Below are 9858 nucleotides of genomic sequence, written 5' to 3' on the forward strand. Positions count from 1 at the left end.
CCTAAAACGAGTTTCTTGTAAAAAAACAAAATTGGCAGGTTATGGTCACAGTTATGCTATTTGCGTTAGAACAAAGAACTTTTATCTTTTATGTGCCTTCATTAATCACACTGAGATCTATAGAGAGTAGGTAGTAGGTGCAAAAAACGGAACCCTTATAGATTCATCATGTCTATCTGTCTGTCTGTCCGTCCGTATGTTACAACCACTTTGCTCCGAAACTATAAGAGCTATACTGTTGAAACTTGGTATGTAGATGTATTCTGTGAACCGCATTAAGATTAGAATAGAAAAAAAACAATAAATTTTGGGGTTCCTATACTTAGAACTGAAACTCAATTTTTTTTTTCATCAAACCCATATGTGTATCTGTCGATAGGTCTTCAAAAATGATTTTGAGGTTTCTAATATCATTTTTTTCTAAACTGACAAGTTTGCGCGAGAGACACTTCCAAAGTGGTAAAATGTGTGTGTGTGTGTGTGTGTGTGTCCCCTGTAACTTCTAAAATAAGAGAATGACAAAACTAAAAAAACTATGTGATGTACATTACCATGCTTGCATTGCAAACTTCCACCGAAAATTGGTTTGAACGAGATCAGGTAAATAGTTTTTGATTTATCGTGCAAAATGTCGATAAAATACGACTGTACTACGGAACCCTCAGTGCGCGAGTCTGATTCGCACTTGGCCGGTTTTTTTATTTTTTATGTAGGATGTACGGGTACCTACATCGATTTTTTCGAAGTTTCTGGACCGATTTGCAAAATTTTTTTTAGTCGACAGAAGAAGTTGCCGTGGTGGTCCTATCAAAATTTCTGGGTCCAACTCTTCAAACCTGATGATGCAGGGTACAGTACTCCTAAACCATAGAAATTCAGAAACTGTTCCTGGTGAAATAATAAGTATTGTGAATGCCAAGCGTAGACTTGGTGCTTTGTTATTGAATTTCAAGTCCCAACTCTTCAATCCTGATGCTGCAAGGTACTGAACTCTTAAGCCAATAAATCAAAATATCCATAATTAATTTGGAAAGTTTTGCTGGTGAACTGATATTTTAGGTACCTACCAAGCTATGACTACTTACACTAAAAAGCTTAAAATAAAATAAAATATTAAAAAACCGACTTCCAGCATATTAATAACAGTACCCGTAGTACAAGATTTTACGTCTCACCAAACCAAACCAAATTCGAGAGTCGAAATACTTCCGCGTTACAGTAAACTGGATCTTAAATGCCTTGTTTTAATGCCTTGTGCCTATGCCACGTCGTGTAGAAACAAAAGTTAGTTTTTACTTTGTAGTGGTTTTGGAAGTCGGTTTTTTTAATAATTTTTGTCATACAGTAGGTAGGTACCTTCCTTTTGCGAATGTATGAAACATACTTCTATAAGTACCTCAGTTTAAATGATTCGCCCGCTAGTTGGGTCGTCACTTAGATATTAAATTATGACAATATCGTCAGGTGACATCGTATCCATTTGCGTGACTCCAGCATTCACAGTTTTTCTTCAACCTTTATCACGAGTCGGGCGGAGGGCGGAGGGCGGAGGGCGGAGGGCGGGAGGGACGATAGCCTGTTAATTTATAGCTCTCAGCAACCCTTCCTCGCCGTCGAAAGTATTAAGATATTCAAAATTTTCCCCTTTTATTGCCGAGGAGGAATTCACGTCGCTCGGCTCTCGACACTTCAGAACTGCGTCACGAATGATTACAATGATAGATAGCCAATACCTCTACGCTCTTGTTTGTTTCGCTTCAAACGTTTCAGAACAGAACAGAACGCCTCGGAGATTGTAAGTTTGTAGCACATTGGCGCGACTCGCGAGGCAGATGCTCGACGACATGGAGCGTTTGTGCACAATTTTAGTTTTCAAATAAGTAATACAATGAACAACACATTGTGCTGGAAATGAGGAAAGCGGGAAACTTACAAAAAGAGAATTTAGAACGCACTCGTCCGATCCGAGTCCGTGAAAATACAGATATAAACACGGACCGAACTCGGATATTGGTTACGCACTAATCCAATCTCTGATCCAATTAATCCAAACTATTCAGTGGACATCTCTGACATATCTACGTCATATAATGTCCGACTTGAATCTGAAACACATCCGAGATATTCCACCGGACGACGCAAGTGCAGCGCGTAACTGATGATCGGAATATGATGTTGGCGAAGTTGCAGGCGGAAGGAGGTCGAACTGAAAATGATGTAAAGGACAATGCTTTATGAACAACTCCAGGGTTCAGACCGTGACCGAGCGCAGTGAACTGCAATGTTACAGTGGTCCATCATCACATCATAGGGACTTCCACACACCACGCTCATGCGCCGCCTGAGTCCAATGGCTCCCTGCGACTCGTCGGATGTCGTCTGTCCATTAGTGGGGTTTCTTCCCCCGTTTGTTGTTCCGACGCTGCGCAGTCCGGTGCGAGGTCACCATTCTTGCACCTCTAAATAATTATCCGTCGATTGCCAACCTCCATACAAGACACGCTGAATATAATAACATACCTACAACATTTTTTAATTGATGTAAACTTTTGCCAATCACAAGTATTTTTAACCGACTTCAAAAAAAGGAGGAGGTTCTCAATTCGTCGGAATCTTTTTTTTTTTATTTTTTTTTTTATTTTTTTTTTTTTATGTATGTTCCCCGATTACTCAAAGACGCCTGGACCGATTTTGAAAATTCTTTTTTGTTTGAAAGGGTATAGTTCAAAGTTGGTCCCATTTAAATTTGGTGAAGATCTGATGAACATCTTCGAAGATAGATACTGGAACTCCTCAACGGATAAGAGTAAATTGGTCGCGATCAGTGTAATAGCTTAGTAAACAGTAGATTTTTAACCAGTCATAGCATAATTCCATGGGGCCACTAAAAATTGTGAAATAAAAATTTTTTACAAAAAAAATAAAAACCGACTTCGATACACAAACACTAAAAATTGAAAAATAATTTAATTTATTACCGAATATATTATGTATACAAGAGTTAATATAGTTCCATAATAATATTTTTGGGGTCGGTGCCAATGAGGTGCCATTGTAAAGTCTCATAAAAATATGAAGTCTAGACGATTCGCGCAGCTAAAGCTAATTGGCACCGGCACTAAAAATATTATTATGGAACTATATTAACTCTTGTATACATAATATATTCGGTAATAAATTAAATTATTTTTCAATTTTTAGTGTTTGTGTATCGAAGTCGGTTTTTATTTTTTTTGTAAAAATTTTGGTGATTGATAAAGTGAATGAAGAATGTCGGATCACGTCGTCGGTGGGTTGCTGGTCGGTTGTCACGTCTGTAGAGTGTAGAGCCGATCAGTGGGTACATGTCGGGCAGCTGGCAGGCGAGTGGGAGGACTACCTGGCTCACGGCGCGTTCCCACGGCGCGGCTCAGATGTTACCTGCAGCATCCGCAGCATCCGCAGCGGCTGCCAGGCCCGCCGCCCGCCGCCCGCCGCCCGACCTATATATGCATACATATATCTTTTGCTTATAAATTTGTAATGTTGTTTTAATTCAATAAACTTTTAAAATATTAACGTAAGTACTTTTATTATATAAGCGCTATCATTATCATTCAATTCTATATAAAGAAATTTCTCCTAGAAACCTCTTTTGAAAATTTTAAACGTCTTTATGACAAGATCTGTTGAAACGAATGCTTTAACTTATTACAACTTATCCTATCTATTTAAATTATATATCTAAACTCCGTATGCATTAACACTGTTGCACCAAATAAAATATAGTTTTAGTAATGTATGAATATATATATAGTATAGTATAAATATAGTATAGTATTTAATATAACATAATATAGTATGAATGAGGTCGATGAACTTTGTCAGCCCTAGCACAGACTACGGTCTATTTGGGCTGCAAAATGCCAACACCAGTCGCGGCTTTTTGTCTAGTGCTTTGGTCTGGAAGTGTGGTGTGAATTATTCGCTTTTTTTTGTCTAAATAAAAAAATAAATAAAATAAAAATAAAAAATAAAATAAATTTAACTAGCACGCTAATCTAACCGCAGGATGCTGCAGAAAATAGTGTACATCGACCTTCAGAAAGAGATCAGAGATGTTGTGTCACATGAGTCAGTGGCGACCGCGGACACGACGCGGCGGCGAGTCGGCGCGATGTTGTGTCACATGAGTCAGTGGCGGCCGCGGACACGACGCGGCGGCGAGTCGGCGCGATGTTGTGTCACATGAGTCAGTGGAGGCCGCGGACACAACGCGGCGGCGAGTCGGCGCGATGTTGTGTCACATGAGTCAGTGGCGGCCGCGGACACGACGCGGCGGCGAGTCGGCGCGATGTTGTGTCACATGAGTCAGTGGCGGCCGCGGACACGACGCGGCGGCGAGTCGGCGCGATGTTGTGTCACATGAGTCAGTGGCGGCCGCGAACACGACGCGGCGGCGAGTCGGCGCGATGTTGTGTCACATGAGTCAGTGGCGGCCGCGAACACGACGCGGCGGCGAGTCGGCGCGATGTTGTGTCACATGAGTCAGTGGCGGCCGCGAACACGACGCGGCGGCGAGTCGGCGCGATGTTGTGTCACATGAGTCAGTGGCGGCCGCGAACACGACGCGGCGGCGAGTCGGCGCGATGTTGTGTCACATGAGTCAGTGGCGGCCGCGAACACGACGCGGCGGCGAGTCGGCGCGATGTTGTGTCACATGAGTCAGTGGCGGCCGCGAACACGACGCGGCGGCGAGTCAGCGCGATGTTGTGTCACATGAGTCAGTGGCGGCCGCGAACACGACGCGGCGGCGAGTCGGCGCGATGTTGTGTCACATGAGTCAGTGGCGGCCGCGAACACGACGCGGCGGCGAGTCGGCGCGATGTTGTGTCACATGAGTCAGTGGCGGCCGCGAACACGACGCGGCGGCGAGTCGGCGCGATGATGTGTCACATGAGTCAGTGGCGGCCGCGAACACGACGTGGCGGCGAGTCGGCGCGATGTTGTGTCACATGAGTCAGTTGCGGCCGCGAACACGACGCGGCGGCGAGTCGGCGCGATGTTGTGTCACATGAATCAGTGGCGGCCGCGAACACGACGCGGCGGCGAGTCGGCGCGATGTTGTGTCACATGAGTCAGTGGCGGCCACGAATGAGGTGCCATTGTGGAGTCTCATAAAAACATGAAGTCTAGACGATTCGCGCAGCTAAAGCTAATTGGCACCGGCACCAAAAAGTATTATTATGGAACTATATTAACTCTTGTATACATAATATATTCGGTAATAAATTAAATTATTTTTCAATTTTTAGTGTTTGTGTATCGAAGTCGGTTTTTATTTTTTTTGTAAATTTTTTTAATGAAAACTAGGTGCGGGAGATTGGACACTACAAAATAAATAAAATAGATTTTGTAAATATGATACATTAAGGTGACGCAGGACACTCGACCGAAATTGGCAGCGCACGTAGGTAACATGTTTGCTTTTCACTTGACATTGTATGAGAAAGTTGAGAGGCACGATGATTTTCACCGAAATCAAGCGCGCGAAAAGGGTCTAGGAAAAGTATTTTTGAGAAAAAACTGCTGAATTTATGTTTGCAAAGTAAAGCTATTTCAGCTAATGAATAAATAAACAACGTCTAATGATAAATTGTTTTAAAATTTTCATATCCCTAATCTTATTTATTTACGCCCAAAGTTGTCATTAATTTAGTGTTAAAATAGAAATATTTTGAGCCTCGTAACTTTTAAATCAATATTTTTTTCAATGTTTTATGCATCAATAAACCTAGATAATGACGAGATAAATCGATATAATTCTTAGTTTTGTGCGTACAATTATCGAATATTGTTGTAATTTCCCTCCTACGTTTGTATGAAGAAAGCACTGAACTGAGTCCCCTTAAAAGTCAATACGAAAGATCGATTTATTTTAAACACGTATTCAATTATATGAAAGTTTGTCCTATGATGGTAAATTTGGAGCTTGAAATCTTAGAAAAGTGAGAGAGGGCCCTTAAGTGTGTGCGACAATAAGTGGGGCCCACTGTAACAAAGGCAGGCCCAATATGATGTTAGTTTGTTTGTCACCTGTGACCGCCAGTGGCCACGACACATGATAGACATCGTGTCGGTAGATAGTTTGTAATCCGTGACGTTTACGATTTATTTATTTATTTATGATATAATATGTATAAAGAGCTTTTAAAATATTTCCTATACATTAATCTGATATTTTATTAACATAATAATATAGGCTGATGTTTGAAGCTCCGCGGAGCCTCAAATATTTGTAGTACGCATTGAATGTTTGCGAAGCGAGGAGTGCTGCAACTACCGAGTTTACCTTCGTATCTGTTCCGTATCGATTGTAATCACAAATATTTTATAGTATTTGTACAATAATGGGAGCATCAGTGTAGTGATATAGTCGGAGGGAGTTGAGGGCGGAGCGGAGCGGAGCGGCGTGCTGTGCCGCGCCGCACTAGGCGCGCCGCGCGGCTTGCGCTGCGAGACTCGACCCGCTATAAGATGTTTGATACAATACCTACTAGCTAGCTGCTCTCAGCGTTTGCTTGTAACTCATGTGGTAGAGTTGCGAGTGCGACGCATACGGATGCTTATTGCTTAGCGATGATCAATAGATCCGCCAGTGGTAGGTGGTAGGCTGCCGGCTGGTTGGTAATCACTACCCATCCAACATTATCCTTAACTCACATAGCGATGGGGCAACGTTCCTCCAATCCTCGCTTCGCATAACACCTGAGAGTGATATATGGGCTATTTATTTATATCCTGGAAAATCAAAGAGTTCTCTATAATAAGAGCCAAAAGTTGTCCTGTTGGAATTTAATCATTTAGAATTTTCTCGTACCATTCAATTGATTGTTGCCGTTTGTACGCAAATTAAAGCAACGGACAAACACCTTGTAACACTGTCGATATTAGATCGGAATCGGAAACGCCAGCGCTAGCAAAGTTATTACCTACCTTACCATAAGATAGCGCGTTTTCTTCATTACAATCAAAGATAAAATACCTATGTGTGTAGAGATATGAGCACCGCGCCGCGCCGGTGCAGTGTCGCCAGTGCGCCGGCCGCGATTACCGAGCCTAAAGTAAATAGCACACAACGTACCTATCGGTGTTTAATATGCTCAATAATCTACGTTAATATATTTTGTAATGGCACCACCGATATCCATTGATGGTACCGACAGGGGAACATTTGTCTACATTAATATTTGTAATGGCACCACCGATATCCATGGATGGTACCGACAGGGGAACATTTATCTACATTAATATTTGTAATGGCACCACCGATATCCGTGGATGGTACCGACAGGGGAACATTTATCTACATTAATATTTGTAATGGCACCACCGATATCCATGGATGGTACCGACAGGGGAACATTTATCTACATTAATATTTGTAATGGCACCACCGATATCCATGGATGGTACCGACAGGGGAACATTTATCTACATTAATATTTGTAATGGCACCACCGATATCCATGGATGGTACCGACTGGGGAACATTTGTCTACATTAATATTTGTAATGGCACCACCGATATCCATTGATGGTACCGACAGGGGAACATTTATCTACATTAATATTTGTAATGGCACCACCGATATCCGTGGATGGTACCGACAGGGGAACATTTATCTACATTAATATTTGTAATGGCACCACCGATATCCGTGGATGGTACCGACAGAGGAACATTTATCTACATTAATATTTGTAATGGCACCACCGATATCCATGGATGGTACCGACAGGGGAACATTTGTCTACATTAATATTTGTAATGGCACCACCGATATCCATGGATGGTACCGACAGGGGAACATTTGTCTACATTAATATTTGTAATGGCACCACCGATATCCATTGATGGTACCGACAGGGGAACATTTGTCTACATTAATATTTGTAATGGCACCACCGATATCCATTGATGGTACCGACAGGGGAACATTTGTCTACATTAATATTTGTAATGGCACCACCGATATCCATGGATGGTACCGACAGGGGAACATTTGTCTACATTAATATTTGTAATGGCACCACCGATATCCATTGATGGTACCGACAGGGGAACATTTGTCTACATTAATATTTGTAATGGCACCACCGATATCCATGGATGGTACCGACAGAGGAACATTTGTCTGGGTAGGTATATTCTTCAGAGGAAAACCCCTACGTAGGTGTAAGTTTTATATTTCAAGTGTTCTACAGTTAAATTGTCTTTACCTACAGAACTTGATTTTCCGAACTTCTTAAACACAATATTATACATAGTAATATGTAACATGTAGGTAGAGACCGTCTCCACACACGATAAATATGTAATATGTGTGTTCTACAGTAGGGCGATTGTCTAAAACCTGCATCAATCATTATTACAATCTCAATTGTTCTGATGGGCTGAATTTGTGCGATTCTTGTTGCAACAATGCATTGTAGCCAATAGTGAGCGAACGTTAACCAATCAGAGATGATTGCGATCGTGACATTGTAGCTGTCATTCTCCCGCAATCGTGCAGCTGGTACCGCTCACACCGCACACGAGCTTACAGCTGGGAAGCGACACTACCGCCCGCCGCCGCCCGGTCACGCTGCTCGGCCGTCCAGTGTCCAGTGTCCACCCCTAGTGCGGGCTATTGAACCGCTCACACGAGCTTACAGTTGGGAAGCGACACTACCGCCCGCCGCCGCCCGGTCACGCTGCTCGGCCGTCCAGTGTCCAGTGTCCACCCCTAGTGCGGGCTATTGAACCGCTCACACGAGCTTACAGTTGGGAAGCGACACTACCGCCCGCCGCCGCCCGGTCACGCTGCTCGGCCGTCCAGTGTCCAGTGTCCACCCCTAGTGCGGGCTATTGAACCGCTCACACGAGCTTACAGTTGGGAAGCGACACTACCGCCCGCCGCCGCCCGGTCACGCTGCTCGGCCGTCCAGTGTCCAGTGTCCACCCCTAGTGCGGGCTATTGAACCGCTCACACGAGCTTACAGTTGGGAAGCGACACTACCGCCCGCCGCCGCCCGGTCACGCTGCTCGGCCGTCCAGTGTCCAGTGTCCACCCCTAGTGCGGGCTATTGAACCGCTCACACGAGCTTACAGTTGGGAAGCGACACTACCGCCCGCCGCCGCCCGGTCACGCTGCTCGGCCGTCCAGTGTCCAGTGTCCACCCCTAGTGCGGGCTATTGAACCGCTCACACGAGCTTACAGTTGGGAAGCGACACTACCGCCCGCCGCCGCCCGGTCACGCTGCTCGGCCGTCCAGTGTCCAGTGTCCACCCCTAGTGCGGGCTATTGAACCGCTCACACGAGCTTACAGTTGGGAAGCGACACTACCGCCCGCCGCCGCCCGGTCACGCTGCTCGGCCGTCCAGTGTCCAGTGTCCACCCCTAGTGCGGGCTATTGAACCGCTCACACGAGCTTACAGTTGGGAAGCGACACTACCGCCCGCCGCCGCCCGGTCACGCTGCTCGGCCGTCCAGTGTCCAGTGTCCACCCCTAGTGCGGGCTATTGAACCGCTCACACGAGCTTACAGTTGGGAAGCGACACTACCGCCCGCCGCCGCCCGGTCACGCTGCTCGGCCGTCCAGTGTCCAGTGTCCACCCCTAGTGCGGGCTATTGAACCGCTCACACGAGCTTACAGTTGGGAAGCGACACTACCGCCCGCCGCCGCCCGGTCACGCTGCTCGGCCGTCCAGTGTCCAGTGTCCACCCCTAGTGCGGGCTATTGAACCGCTCACACGAGCTTACAGTTGGGAAGCGACACTACCGCCCGCCGCCGCCCGGTCACGCTGCTCGGCCGTCCAGTGTCCAGTGTCCACCC

Source organism: Maniola hyperantus, chromosome 6, assembly GCF_902806685.2.
Source record: "Maniola hyperantus chromosome 6, iAphHyp1.2, whole genome shotgun sequence".
Taxonomy (NCBI): Eukaryota; Metazoa; Arthropoda; class Insecta; order Lepidoptera; family Nymphalidae; genus Maniola; species Maniola hyperantus.